The sequence below is a fragment of the Panthera onca genome, chromosome B1, assembly GCF_046562875.1.
Source record: "Panthera onca isolate mPanOnc1 chromosome B1, mPanOnc1 haplotype 2, whole genome shotgun sequence".
Taxonomy (NCBI): Eukaryota; Metazoa; Chordata; class Mammalia; order Carnivora; family Felidae; genus Panthera; species Panthera onca.
In genome coordinates this window covers 186,491,842-186,507,554 of record NC_138342.1, presented here as the reverse complement: position 1 = coordinate 186,507,554, position 15,713 = coordinate 186,491,842, and positions in this window count along the sequence as shown.

Below are 15,713 nucleotides of genomic sequence, written 5' to 3'. Positions count from 1 at the left end.
TATAAAAACAGAGAGGGAGACAAACCTTAAGAGACTCTTAAATACAGAGAACAAACTGAGGGTTGCTGATAGGATGTTGGGTGGGAGGATAGGCTAAATGGGTGAGGGGCATTAAGGAGGACACTTGTTGGGATGAGCACTAGGTGTTATATGTAAGTGATGAATCACTAAATTCTATTCTTTATATCATTATTACACTATATGTTAACTAACTTGGCTTTACATTTTAAAATAAATAAAATTAAAAATAAAATAAAATAAAATAAAATAAAATAAAATAAAATAAAATAAAATAAAACCTATTTTGTCTGATATTAAGTATGGCTACTCTGGCTTTCTTTTGGCATTTATCAGCATGATAGATGGTTCTCCATCCCTTCACTTTCAATCTGCAGGTGTCTTTAGGTCTAAAATGAGTCTCTTGTAGGCAGCACATACATGGATCTTGTTGTATTTTTATCCATTCTGATACCCTATGTCTTTTGATTGTAGCATTTAGTCCATTTACATTCAGAATGATTACTGAAAGATAGGAATTAAGTTCCATTGTGTTACCTGGAAAGTTGATGTTTCTAATGATGTTCTCTTCCTTTCTAGTCTTTGCCACTCTTGATCTTTTTTCTCCAAAGAGTCCTTTAATAGTTCTTGCAGGGCTGGTGTAGTGGTCACAAACTCCACTAGTTTTTGTTTGTCTAAGAAACTATCTCTCTTTCTATTCTGAGGACAAGCTTGCTGGATAAAGAATTCTTAGCTGTATATTTTTCCCATTCAGCACATTGAATATATCCTGTCACTCCCTTCTGGCCTGCCAAGTCTCTGTAGACAGATATGCTGCAAACTTGATCTGTCTTCCCTTGTAGGTTAAGAACTTTTTTTCCTTGCTGTTTTCAGGATTCTTTCCTTTTCTGTGTATTTTGTGAATTTGACTATGACATATCTTGGTGATGGTGGCTTTTGTTGAATTTAAGAGTTCTGCATAGTTCTTGGATTTTAATGTCTTTTTCCTTCCCCAGATGAAGGAAGTTTTCAGCTATACTTTGCTCAAATAAACCTTCTGCTTGTTTTTCTTTCTCCTCTTCTTCTGCTATTTGTATGATACATATGTTTTTACACTTTAAGGAGTTGCTGTGTTCCCTAAGTCTACATTTGTCATCCAAAACCCTTCTTTCCCTTTTATTTCCAGCTTCACTATTTTCCATAATTTTTCTTCCATTATCACTGATTCGTCCCTTTGTTTCATCCATCCTGTTGTCATAGCATATATTCAGTTTTGCATCTAGGTTTAGCATTTTTTATTTGGGCCTGACTCGTTTTAGTTCTCTTATCTCTGGAAAGAGGGATTCTCTACTGTCTTCTATTAAGTCCAGCTAGTATTCTTATTATTGTTTTAAATTCTGGTTCAGACATCTTACTTGTATCTGTATTAATTAAACCCCTGGCCATGACTTTTCCTGTTCTTTCTTTCATGATGAATTCCTCTGTCTTCTCATTTTGTCTGGGTAACTGTTTTGTGTGTGTGTGTGTGTGTGTGTGTGTGTGTGTGTGTGTGTGTGTGTGTGATTGTTAGAAAAGCCTGTTGTGTTCCTGTTCTTGAGAGTAATGGTTATATTAAGAAAAGGTCCAGGGGCGCCTGGGTGGCGCAGTCGGTTAAGCGTCCGACTTCAGCCAGGTCACGATCTCACGGTCTGTGAGTTCGAGCCCCGCGTCGGGCTCTGGGCTGATGGCTCGGAGCCTGGAGCCTGTTTCTGATTCTGTGTCTCCCTCTCTCTCTGCCCCTCCCCCATTCATGCTCTGTCTCTCTCTGTCCCAAAAATAAATAAAAAAAAAAACGTTGAAAAAAAAAAAATTTAAAAAAAAAGAAAAGGTCCAAAAAAAACCAAAAAAAGGAAACTAGATCCTATTTCTTGTAGCGTTGAAGCTTTCCAACTTGGTGTATTTGAGGGGTTTGTGCTGGTCTTCTGAAGAAGAAGCCTGCTACTCTGATTCTCAGGCAGATTCCCCATACTGGAGATGCATGTGTAGGGCACAGGTGGGGGTGGCGGGTGGGGGGCGGGGGGCGTGCTTGGTGGAGGCAGCTCCAGCCTCCACTGGGTGGCGCTGTTTTGCTCCCTAAAGTCTGTCAGTGCTGATGGGTGGGGGAAAAAAACGGTGTCATTCCCTCTTGTCCTGAGCAGGAAGCTGGTGCCTGGCACTCTTCAGGAAGCCCTCAAAGAAGAGCAAATAATCATCTCTCTTATGTCCCTGGCTTCTACCAGATCCCCGCCTTCACCCTCCCCTGCATCAGAGCTGTCTGCCTGCCAGGTGGCCCAGCACTCCTCTGTTTTATTTTAGGTGCATGGCGGGGTTTCAAAACTCAGAAGTTTAGAGATATGCATAGGGTGGACCCATGCTGATCCTCTGGGGGAGGGTCTTACTGCAATATGGCTCACCCTGGCTTGTCCCAGAAATCGGTTGTGTGACCACGTGGCGATTTGGAGTTTATGGTAAAGCTTGGGTAAAAGCTAGCACCAAAGCTCACCACCCTTAGCTGGTGTCTCTGTTTCTATGCTAAGAAACAAGACAGCATGCTGCCTGTTCTTTTGCCCCCAGAGAGGCTGTGCTGCCACTCCCAAATGCACTCAAGCAGGGGAACTGCTTCTCCCGTGTGACCCAGGGGACACACGCTGCCTGCCCCCAGGTGTCTGCCTTCCTCCACACCAGAACATAGCCAAGCCCTTCAGACACAACCCGGGTGATGGCATGGACCTCTGAAACTTCAGACTCTGCACTCTGCTGTTTATATAAACTTGTAGTATTTAGCCCCTCTCCCTTTCCCAGTCAATGGTTTTGGGGAACAGTGTCTTTGTTTTTGTTTTTTAATTCCCTGTGTGTTTTCACTCTTTCTCTCTTTCTTTTTCTCTTGCTTCTCTCTAAGGCTCCCTCCCCTTTGCAGCACCCGCAGCTATTCTCTCCCCCAAATCAACTCTTCAGCTCCCACATTCCACAATGCTCTTTTCTACCCGTAGTTGTGCAGTTCTGCTCTCTCAGTCCTGAGATGAATTTCTTGAGTGTTCAAAATGATTTGATATTTACCTCACTGTGTTTGAGGGATGAGGCAAGCCAAGAGTCCCCCTACTCCTCTGTCATCTTCTAATCTGAAGAAATGTAATGTAATACCTGTATACAACTACCTTATAAAATCCAAAGGCTGTTTTTAATCATTGCTTTAAGTGAAACTCTACTTTCTTAGAAAATTAGTTAACATTTCCTTCTAATTAAAAAAATAAATAAACAAAACACTTTCCTTTTCTTCCCAAGAAATATACCTGATAATGTTTTGCCTCTATCATACAAAAAGACATTTTTTTAATACTCGAAGGACATCTAGAAAAATATTTTAACATTTCCAATAAAAGGCTAATAGTTAAAACACACCCTATTTCTGTGAATTGTAAAGTTCTCTCAGTGTACATGAGAGGTCTTGCAGCCAAAATAATCAATTCCTTATAATGTATATTTCCAGTTTACCAATATATTTTCCTTATACTTTATCTTTTATGATGTGTTTTCTGCCTTCAAATTAAGCAATTTGTTATGCTGGTTCATTAAATGGGCTTTAGAATCCAACACCTGAATTTGAGCCCCATTTCTTTACTGACCAGATAGGGTACTTGGGCACTTCACTTGACCTCATTGAGCCCAGACTTTCCTATCTGTTTGTGGAGAAAATGCAACAGTAAATGAAGCATTGTGCTCAGCCTCTAACACAGAGTAAGGGCTGAATAACTGATACGCATCATTAGTATGTGTTTGCTCAACAGACAGTATGCCCACTGAGTGATGCCATTTTTTGAAAAGTATTATAGGATAGTTCATTCCATATGGCTTCTAAAATCTCCCAGCTGATTGAATAATATTAAAAATTCATTTCTCATTAATAATTTCAGTCTCAAAATGTAAGTTTTTTTTTCTTTGCCCCTCACTTAAAGAAGTATCATTCAAACTTAACATACAAGGAACTCTTTGAGGAAGCATAAGCAGAACTTTACCCCCATGTCTGAAAAATAACCTTTTTATTAAGACATTTGTACTTTTTTTTTGCCTGATTTCATTTATATTTAATGATCTTAAATAATACAAGAAAATTAACTTTGGAGACAATAGTGAAACTATGAGCTGTGGGGTAGATGAGCAAGAATAGGCTTGCAGTGGGTAGAAATATAAGAACTAATTCCTTAACTCATGTGAAATAAAGCCAAATTGTAGATTCTGAGAAGCAATATTTTGGAGTACTCTGCAGGAAGACATGGTTCCTACCACCAAAGAAACACGTGCAACTAGGATTTGTTCTCATGGGCCTTTATCTCTCTGCCCCAAATCCTCTAGCTGACTTCTCCTTGAAACACTCTTCTCCTCAAATAACCTGATTCTCATTCGATTCAATTCAATTCTAATTCCTTCAGTCTTCTTCTATGACATGTATTTTCTGGTTCATTTTTGGATTCTGTTTTATTCCCATCCTACATAGGTCTATTTTCAGCCTCCTCATGTCCCTCTATATTTTCCCCATTATGGTTACTTTTACATTTATAACTTCCATTTCTTTCAGAAATGCCTCAACCACTACATCATTTCTGTTTGTTCCCAATTAGGTATTTGGTGACACCTAGATTCAAGGGATGCTAGGAAATGCCTCTAGCAGAAAGGAGCCCACGGAGAACTTGGAAGGATTTTTTTTTGAAGAGAAGCCAATCCAGTGGCTAGTCTTTATTGGAAAGAAGAAACTTTATAGCACTAAGTCAGTGCAGGGGTTTGGTGGCCCAACTGGTGGAGTACCCTCTTGGAATGGGTCCCATAGTCAGGGAATCGCTGCAAGTCACTTTTGTGCAGGCAGAACCAGATGGCAGACTGAAGTTCTCTCGAACAGATTCAGTCAACTATTTGCTTGTTGGTGATGGTGGGGACTAAATTAGGGTCTTCCTTGGTGTCTGAAGTTTCCTCTGAGGCTAGCATACTGAAAAGGTCCAATTCGCTCTATGCAGCCATCATGACCTCTTTCCCCAGCCCAGTGGGCCGGTGGTCATCAGCAGGAACATCACCTCCAGATGCCATCAAGCCTACTACAGTAACGGGATCGGGACTGTGGGCCCCCAGGGCCTGACCAGCCAGCATTGTAGCTCAGCAAAAAAACTTTGAATGGCTTTGTTTTTAAAGGAAAACAGAGTGAATGCAGTCTGCTGACAACTAGCTCCCCTCAACACAGCAGGAAAGAATATGAGATCCAAGCCCACTGGCCCAGCATCAGGATAGCTGTGCAAAGTCCTGCTTTGGACTAGTACCAGAGTTTCTATGAACAGGGCTTTTGTTTTCGTTTTAGGCCTCATGACTCGCCTTGGTTCTCAGCACCCCTTGTGCTGAGGCTGCAGCCCTACTAGACCCTCTCTTTTCTTCCAGACTAAATCAGTATGCAGGCCCTTGACTGGGTCCCTGCTACCTGCTTTTAGCCTCTTTATTTCCCTGTTCTGCCCCAAACTGCATGAAACCCATCTCCTGCCAGATGCCAAGTGCCCTAACTCTGTGCTCCCTTGTTTGCTGATACATCTATAACAGCAACTGTGCATTTTCTAGGGCTTCTTTTTTTTAATGCACTTATAAAGGTCATTTAATTTTATTTTTTAATTTATGTTTCATTTTGCTTTTTTTTTATTTATTTTTTTAAATATTTTTTTTTAATTTTTTTTTTAAGTTTTATTTATTTTTGGGACAGAGAGAGACAGAGCATGAATGGGGAGGGTCAGAGAGAGAAGGAGACACAGAATCTGAAACAGGCTCCAGAGCCCGATGCGGGGCTCAAACTCATGGACCGCGAGATCATGACCTGAGCCGTAGTCGGCCACTCAACCGACTGAGCCACCCAGGCGCCCCCATTTTGCATTTTTTAAATATACAGTTCTCAGTTCTATGAGCTACAGAACAACTTCCTAGGAACTCTTTAATGTTGCTCTTCATGCTGTTCCTTACCTTAGCCCCTGGCAAAGCTGATCTGTTCTCTGCCCCTATAGTTTTGTCTTTTCTAGAATTTCATATAAGTGGAATCATATGGCATGTAACACTTAGCATTACATATTTGAGGTTCATTCATGTTTTTGCATCCATGTTTTCATAAGTGGTTTGTTCCTACTTACTGATAAATGCATCTCATTGTATGATTGTACCATTGGTTGTTTATCTGTTCACCAGTTAAATGACATTTGGGTTTCCAGTTTTCAGTGATAACAAATAAAGGCTGCTATAAATTCATGTTATACATTTTTGTGGGAATACACATTTTTATCTCACTGGAATAAGGACCCAGAAGTGGGTTTTCTGGGTCATATAGACAGTGTGTATTTAATTTTTATGGTAAACTGCTGAACTGTTCCAAAATGATGGCATTATTTTGCATTTCTGCCAATAACATATGAGAGTTCTAGCTGATCCACATTCTCACCAAGGTTTTGGTATTGTCTGATATTTTATTTTGTTTTTAGTCTAAAAGATGTGGCTGTAGTATCTTTATGCCTCTTCTTATCCTCTCTTAACTGTCTCTACTGTCCTATGAGTTTATCTGGTAACTATGCAGCCATATCTCAGGTTCTGAACTTCATATCTATTTAAGTGATTAGGTTAACAGATATTTACTGAAGGCCAACTGTGTGTCAGGTACTGTTCCTGGTGTTATGATTCAGTGATGAACCTGACAGATTTAAATTCCCTGACCTTATAGACCAAAATTCTTTTCACAAATACAAGCATAATGAACTGAATATAAAGACAGATATATAAATTAAAAACTGAAATTATTCTAGAATTTGCACTAGTCAACATAATAGCCATTAGCAACCCAGGTAGCTACTACAGGAAATGTGACCAGTACTAGCTGAATGAGCCATAAGTATAAAATACTCACCAAATTCTGAAAAGGTAAAGTGGTAAGAAGAGTATGAAATATCTCACAATTTTTATATTGATTACACCTTTAAATGGTAATAATTTTGATCTACTGAGTTAAATAATATTAAAATTATTTTTTCCTGTTTCTTTTATATTTTTTTGATGTGACTACTAAAAAATTTAAATTATGTACTTCTGTGGTTCACATTATATTTTTATTGGATAGCACTATTCTGGAGAGTTAGATGTAATACTAAGAACACAAACAGGTTAATATTACAGACAGTGACTGAAGTAGGATTTAGAGAATACTTGAAATAAAATGGTCAGAAAAAACTTTCTGAGGAAATGAGATTTGAAGTCTAACCTGGATGATGTGAAGGAAGCAGGCATGTGTCAGTCTTGGGGGAGTGCTGGAAGCAGAAGAAACAGTACAACCAAGACCCAGAAAGAGCAATTACTCTGGGTGTTTGAAGAATGGAGAGAAGCCAGTGTGGCTGGGAGGGAATGAGAGAAGTCAGAGTGGTCTGCAGAACTCAGATCCTGGGTCTCAGAATGTGGTAAGAAACACGGGTCGGACACTGACCTAGCACCTACACTCAGGAAACTACTGAAAAAACAAAGTCTCCTATTTGAAGTTTCTACCTTTATTCTCTACTGCCTCTAGTTATTAGTAGGGACTACCTACCATTCACTGGGCTCCTACTATGTGCCAGGTACTGACAATTTGAAGCACTTGGTGGTCTTGCTTCACCCAGAACTCAGGGTTCTGTTTTGGGCTCCTTCTTCCACTGGCAGAGATTTCCCTCCCTCCTTCATCCTCTGGGATTCTACATTCCTGGGCCCTGTGTCATATAATATCCCCATCTCTATCAACCAGGACCAGGCCATGAAAATCAGAAACTTTAGTCTTTTGTTTTTATGTTTATTTATTTTTGAGAGAGAGAGAGAGAGAGAGAGAGAGAGAGAGCGCGCGCATGAGCGGGGGAGGGGCAGAGAGAGAGGGAGACACAGAATCTGAAACAGGCTCCAGGCTCTGAGCTGTCAGCACAGAGCCCGACGCAGGGCTTGAACTCACAGACTGCGAGATCATTACCTGAGCCGAAGTCGGGACGCTCAACCAACTGAGCCATCCAGGTGCCCCAGAAACTTTAGTCTTAATAAGTTTTTGCTCTTACTTTTATCCTACTTGATATATAGGATAGATACAATTTTGATATTATGTATCTATTTATTTTTGAGACCTAAGTTTCATGGGATAAGATACACATACTTTTCACAGTCTGACATCTTTGTAATCAGGATGCTTATTCCAATCAATGTCAGTCAATAGTTGTCTTTGTCAGCACATAAGCATATTTGCTCATGGTGGTTCATTTGCCATGATTTCAATTGAGTTATGTGTACTAGTGGATTGTTACTATACATATGTTGAGTTTAGTTATCATTGAAAATATATTCAGAAAGACTGTACTACAATTTATCTTTGAAACAAAAAGTTACTGTGTTCACAGAAAAACATGAGAATACAAGGGGGATAAATTTGATATGAGTAAAAAAAAACTTACACATTGGAGGAACAACCAAAATTCCATATTTTTTTGTAAATCAACAACAGAGAACTTTAAAGAAGATATCTACAGGTAAATGAAGCTGTTACTACATTTTAGCATGTACCTACAAGCAAACCCAAGACTTCTAACAGGAAAAAAACTGCAGTTGAAGGCAGAAGACATTGCTAAATCCCAATGCCAATAACAGAACACTCTTGATAGTATAGTGAGCAATATCATGTAGAAAAACATAGACACCAAGTGACAATGTTTTTTTTTTTTAATTTTTTTTTTTTTTTTTTAATTTTTTTTTAACGTTTATTTATTTTTGAGACAGAGAGAGACAGAGCATGAATGGGGGAGGGGCAGAGAGAGAGGGAGACACAGAATGGGAAGCAGGCTCCAGGCTCTGAGCCATCAGCCCAGAGCCCGACGCGGGGCTCGAACTCACGGACCGTGAGATCGTGACCTGAGCTGAAGTCGGATGCTTAACCAACTGAGCCACCCAGGCGCCCCTTAATTTTTTTTTTTTAACGTTCATTTGTTTTTGAGACAGAGAGAGACAGAGCATGAATGGGGGAGGGTCAGAGAGAGGGAGACACAGAATCTGAAACAGGCTCCAGGCTCTGAGCTGTCAGCACAGAGCCCGACGCGGGGCTTGAACTCACGGACCGTGAGATCATGACCTGAGCCAAAGTCGGCCCCTCAACCGACTGAGCCACCCAGGCGCCCCTAAGTGACAATGGTTTTTAGAAAAGTCACAATGTAAAGAAGTTAGGAATACCTTCTCATTTTATTTTGCTTATTGCATTTGTTTTTAATCCACAAAAATAATATAGGATAAAAAATCTTGTCTAAATCTAAAGGAACTCTTTCATAAGTATAAAGCTGTCAAAATCTATGTGATTTAAAAATATATTTCATAAATTATTTGGCAGCATTTTATCTTTTAAGTAGTACAGAAAATAACGGTACATTTTTCAATCAATGATAGATATATGTTAATACAATTCATGCCAAAATGTCAAATGAGTCTGGAGCCATTTGGATATTTTCCAGGGATCAAGTGTGGATACTTAGGTCCCTTCTCCTGAACTCCCATGGCCAGGAGGCTAGTAACACAGCAGAAGAAATGTAGAACAAAAGGAGGATTTCCCACAGGCACCCATTTGCCCCACACCATTATCCCAAGGTCAAACATATAATTCAGTGATTTTCAATGTGCTGATAATGTCTGTAAACCCAGGAGCCATGAAAATGGGAGAACTGAGGTCACAATGACTTGGGGCTACTGAAGGTATTGGTTGATAAAAGCTAACAAATGCTAAACACTTTTAAATATCCAGGACAGTTCTGCATCATGAGGAACTGTCCCACCCAAAATACCAATAATGTTCCCGTTGAGCTGTAATTTGTTGGCAGAGCTTACTTTATAAGCTCAATCCTTCACTTATCCAGAAATATTCCAGATGTTTGTCATGGGACTGACATAGCTGAGCTGTTGATTTAGGCTTAGAGAGGAAATTCTTGATGGTACCCTATCAAATTAAGCTTCAGTGTTTCCACACCCCACCCATGCCACTCAGAGATATCCTAAGATTCTGTCAATGAGACTGGTCTGTTCCCTTCTTCAAATACCCCAAATACTCCAAATACAATTACCAAAGGTAGAAGAGAATAGGCAGAGATTTGGTCACAATGAGTGTTATTTATACATATTATTTCTAATCTCTACTGCCACCTTGGAAGAAAGATTTTACTTGAACATTCAGGTGACCAGGGCCCATGCATACAATGGTGGCCCTTTGGGTGAGAAGATGCTTCACAAAGTGCTATATGTGTTTCGTGAGAGTCATATGCTCAGATCTCTGACTTTGTTAGCACATTAAAAATAATTTGGTCTTTTAAGAATTGACTCACATAAGTTATGCTTGATGAGGCTTATTCTATCTAAATGTCAGATTATTCTGGTCAACAGAGAACTACATTCTCTTCATGGAGGCAACCTAAGCACAAAGTCACCTGATCAGATTGACTTGACATTCCTTCAAGATCAATGTCATTTTGTAGGATAATCCCACTGTCAAGAATGTATTTCTATTTTACCTCTTGAAAATCCCATCTAATCCTTCAAGGCAAAATTCAAATGCCTCTCTTGAGGCTTATTACTTGATTTGCTCTCCCTGAACACCTAGTGTATGCTATTATCCCCTTCTTTGTCATTTAGTACAGAATATGGTACATCTAGTCACTTAAAATACCTCATTTTCTCTACTAAATTGTAAGATCCTTGAGTACAACAGCCATAATCATACATGCAAAGAACCTAGGGTAACAGGTATTCAAAACCACCTCTCAAATAGTAAAGATCCTGGCTTTATAGACGAAATATACTTGGGAGATGTAACAGTAAGTTTGAGTCAAATTAAGCAGGCTATTAAATGGTGGCATTAAAAGTGAATTCTGACCTGGACTTCAATCATAACTCTAGATCAGTAGATTATGAATCAGGAGTAAGTTTAGTACACAAGGGACATTAAGTAACATCTGAAGACATCTCTGATTGTCAAAAATGGGAGTGGAGTCAATAGAAGGATGCTACCGACAGCTGATGGTAGAGGCCAGGGATGCTCTAAATATCCCACAATGAAGAAGACAGCCGCTCCTCCATCCCCAACAACAAAGAAATATCAGCCCAAAATGTCAGTAGTGCTGAGACTGAAAAATCCCACTCTAAATCTATCAAATCAGTTGTTTTTTCCGTGTTTCCCATGCCCTTGCTAAGCTTTGGGATTTATGGAGTTCACTGAATGTATATCCTTTTTAGATAATCTCAGAGTTCCTCGAAAGCCATCATCTTCTTTATAATCATCATCAACATCATCACTGAAAGCAATACAATGACAGTGAAACTCAATAGCAGCAATACTTTAACAAGATTAAATTTTGAGGCAGTTCAAGGGATTTGGCAGAAACCAGAACAGGGCCTTCACCCCTGAAGCCTAAGGATAAGAACCATGTGTCTGCTAATACTGTAACTATTCATTACTAGGTTAGGGAGAAATTTGCAGGGCAATTTCTATGATTTCTATTATTTCAAATCTTTCCATCAAAGTACCTCTTACACCCTGCCTTCAAAGATGAAACTGGAGATAAACTATGTTAGAGAATCAAAATTTTTTCTTTATAGGCAAATATATTTGGAGAATCAAATTCTGTGCCTTGCCTGTATCATAATTTATGTATCTTATAAACTGTCAAGAAATTTCTATTTAATCAAGTTTTATTTCTCGCTATTATGTCTTAAAGTTATTTATTTATTTATTTATTTATTTATTTATTTATTTATTTATTTTTATGTTTATTTATTTTGAGAGACAGAGAGAGCATGTGAGCAGGGATGGGGGGAGGGAAAGAGAGGGAGAGAAAGAATCCCAAGCAGGCTCCACACTGTCCCAGGAACTGTGAGATCATGACCTGAGCTGAAACCAAGAGTCAGATGCTTAACCAATGGAGCCACCCAGGCGCACCCCTAATGCCATTTTCTTCTTTAGTTTTATGGAACTTTATCCTGCCCTGTTTGCAGATTTAGATTTAGGAATCTAGATTTACAAATAAGTAAGAATTTTTGTGACTTTCTTTTACTGAGGGGAAATAATCAAGCTTTCTTACCACAGCACCCCATCATCCATTCCTTTTTAGATACTCCCAGTTTATCCATTTGTCATCTCTCATAATTCTTCATGTTTCTTTTAACCTCTAAAGCCCATGGCCTACACCATACACACTCGCACTAACACACACACACACACACACACACACACACACACCCTCACACACTCCTCTCTTCATGGCTGACACACACAAATAAAAGAATGGAAGAAATAGAGACCAAAATACTTTATGCAATGAAGAAAGTTGAACTGCATTCTAGAATAATAAATAAGGGAGCTGTGGACTCAGACTTTTTTATTTGTTTTAGCTCAGTGATGGTGAGTGTAAGAAACTGAAAGCTGCCAGGCCCAGAAGATTTCACTAATGAATTCTAACAAACATTTAAGAAAGAAATAATACCAATTCTCCACAATCTGTTCCAGAAAATAGAAGCAGAAGGAACACTTCCTAAGGCCAGCATTATCCCAATCACAAAACCAGACAGACATTAAAGACAGAAAAACCAGGGGCCAATACTTCTCATGAGCATACATGGAAAAATTCTCAAGAATACTAGAAATTGAGCCCAAGAATGTATAAAAAGAATTATACATAACAATCATACCTGGGACCTATTCCAGGTATACAAGACTGGTTCAACATTTGAAAATCAATTAATGGAATCCATTATATCAACAGACTAAAGAAGTTAGAGATGTAGTAATATACATGATGAGGAGGAGGAGGAAGTGGAGGAGGATGGCTTTTTCAGGAACTCTGAGACTATGTATTTTTTTTCTAATGTAGACCCCATGCCCAGCATGGAGCTCAACAGGGCTCAAACTCATGACCCTGAGATCAAGACCTAAGCTGAGATCAACAGTCGAAGGCTTAACCAACTGAGTCACCCAGGCACCACAGGAAATCCCAAACTATCTAAAAGAACATATCCTTCCAGTGAACTCCATGTATCACTAAGTTTGGCTAGTTCATGGGAAACAAGAAAAAAAAATCAATGACTTAACAGACTTAGAGGTAAACTTGGGAGTCCACCCAGACTCCACATTTAACACCACAACATAGTATCTCACGTAATTTGACTTAACCTTACTTTGCAAGGGTAAATAACAAAATACAACAGACATGTCTATTCCATGAAACTGTATAAGCACCGTGACTGTACTTCATGAAATCACCTTAAAAGTCAAAATTCAATCCAAGCCAATATGTTTTGTTTAACATACTGCAGAAATGTCTCCGGTTTTGGATTTAAGTGATACAGTATTAAAATCATGAGGTTTTTCATTAAAATGTGAGAAAATAATCTATATGCAAAGCTATGTTTAGGGTATGTGAGGTAGAGCTGAATTTTAAAAAGTCAACTATTATAAACTAAAATAAAATTTGAAATTCGCTGGGCTGAAATATACTAAATATCCTATATCTTGATAGGTGAGAACAAAAGGGCCATAATGCAGTTTTATATATATTGCTCTCATTTTGAAAATAATTCCATTAGAAAAATAAAACATAAAATTCTAAATGTAAACCTAAGTCCCAAATACCACCACTGAACTTAAATGAAAGCTCTCTATCTATCATTGGGTGGACAGTTTCTGCTTGAAGGTTCATCTTTTTCATCTTGTACTAAAGCAAACCTTTTATATACTACTGTATATTACCCATGGTCTTCTACTTCTCCGCATTTACGTCCTTTTTTGAGTGCATACTGCATTTCCATATACTAAAATACTGTCTTACATACTACTGCTTGAACTAAATTTGGCTTTTACACAAAGTTACATGGGAAGTATACTAAGATAGTGAGTCGTGAATGGTACAGAAACTACAACCATTTGTCATTTGCCAAGCTATGTTTACACAGTGGCAGAGAAGAAATAGGAAGTGACTATTTCTTATAACTTGCTTTGTGGGTTTAGCATTACTAGCACAAGGGATTTTCCCCAGATCCTTAATAAGTTAAATACAAATTGCAATAATGTCCTTTTCCAAAACTTACCCTGCTACGTATTATTATTTATATAAGCAACGGCCCCATTTGAAGATAAAGGGAAAGGTCAAGGCAGTTAAGTGACAGTATTTCAGTTTACTACAATAAATTATATACCTGTCAAGTCTCCAGGTTACAAAACTGCATCACTATGGAAGTTTTCAACTTTTTAAACTCTTCTCCCATTTGACTTATAAAATATATATAAAAAAGTAATTATTTTTCCCATCTGATGAATCCCTTTTGTGATTTCTTAGTTAAAAATATGAAATTTAGGGGTGCCTGGGTGGCTCAGTTGGTTAAGCATCCGACTTCGGCTCACGTCATGATCTTGCAGTTTGTGAGTTCAAGCCCCACGTTGGGCTCTGTGCTGACAGCTCAGAGCCTGGAGCCTGCTTCAGATTCTGTGTCTCCCTCTCTCTCTGCCCTTCCCCTGCTCACTCACTCTCTCTCTCTCTCTCAAAAATAAATGAACATTAAAAAAAATTTTTTAGATATATACAATTTAGAAACCATGTGTGGTTCCAAGGCAAAAGTATATGGCCACTATAAGTATTATAGTAATAATATGATCTTTCATTGAAGTGACCCTTAAAATAAAAACATCATATTCTAAAATACTCATCAAAGATCCACTAAGTGTTAGAAACTGAGCACTTAAAATACTTATCAAACTTCCAACCAGGTCCCTTGGGAGTTTATCATCCAGTTAAGGTGGGAAGATACAGAGTAATAATAATAGTAATGATGGTAACAACAGAACTAATTACATGCATTATAACGCTTATATAATACAACCTAGTACATTAATATATATTGATTACTATACTCCAGGCATAAGTCTAAGCATTTTACATATGTCTCATTTAATACTTAACCCTACAGAATGGGTATAATTATTATGATTATCTTCATTTTATAGATAAGGAAATTGAAGACAAATGGAAGAAACAGCAGAGATAGAATATGAACCCTCTCTCCCTCTCTCTCTGCCCTTCTCCTGCTCATGCTTGCTCTCTCTCTCTCTCTCTCAAAATAAACATTACAAAAGTTTAAAATAAATAATAATCTTTAAATATAAAGAAACAGGTACATTAAAAGTAAAAGGATGGAGAATGTATACCATGTGAACATTAATAGTAAGAAAGGTGAATTGACTCTGTTGATGAAGTATATGTCAGGACAAGAGATATTACCAGGAATAAAGGAGGACATTTCCTGATGCTCTTCAATTCATCAAGAACATGTTAAAATCCTAAATGTGTATATAACTAATAATTCAGTTTAAAGCAGAAGCAATACAGACTAAAATGACATATTTAGAAATTCACAATTTTAGTTAGAGATTTTAGCCCTTCTTTCTTAATAAGTGATAGGACAGATAGAGATATATACAGACGTAATACAGAAATGTGAGTCACATTACTAAACAATGTGATTTAACTGACTGATATTTATATGACAGATGCCCAACACCAAGAAAGATCTTGCTGAACCATAAAACAAGCCTCAACTAACTGAAAAGTTTTGAAAAACTGTAGAACATGTTCTCCAACCACAATAGGATTAAATTAAAATTTTGA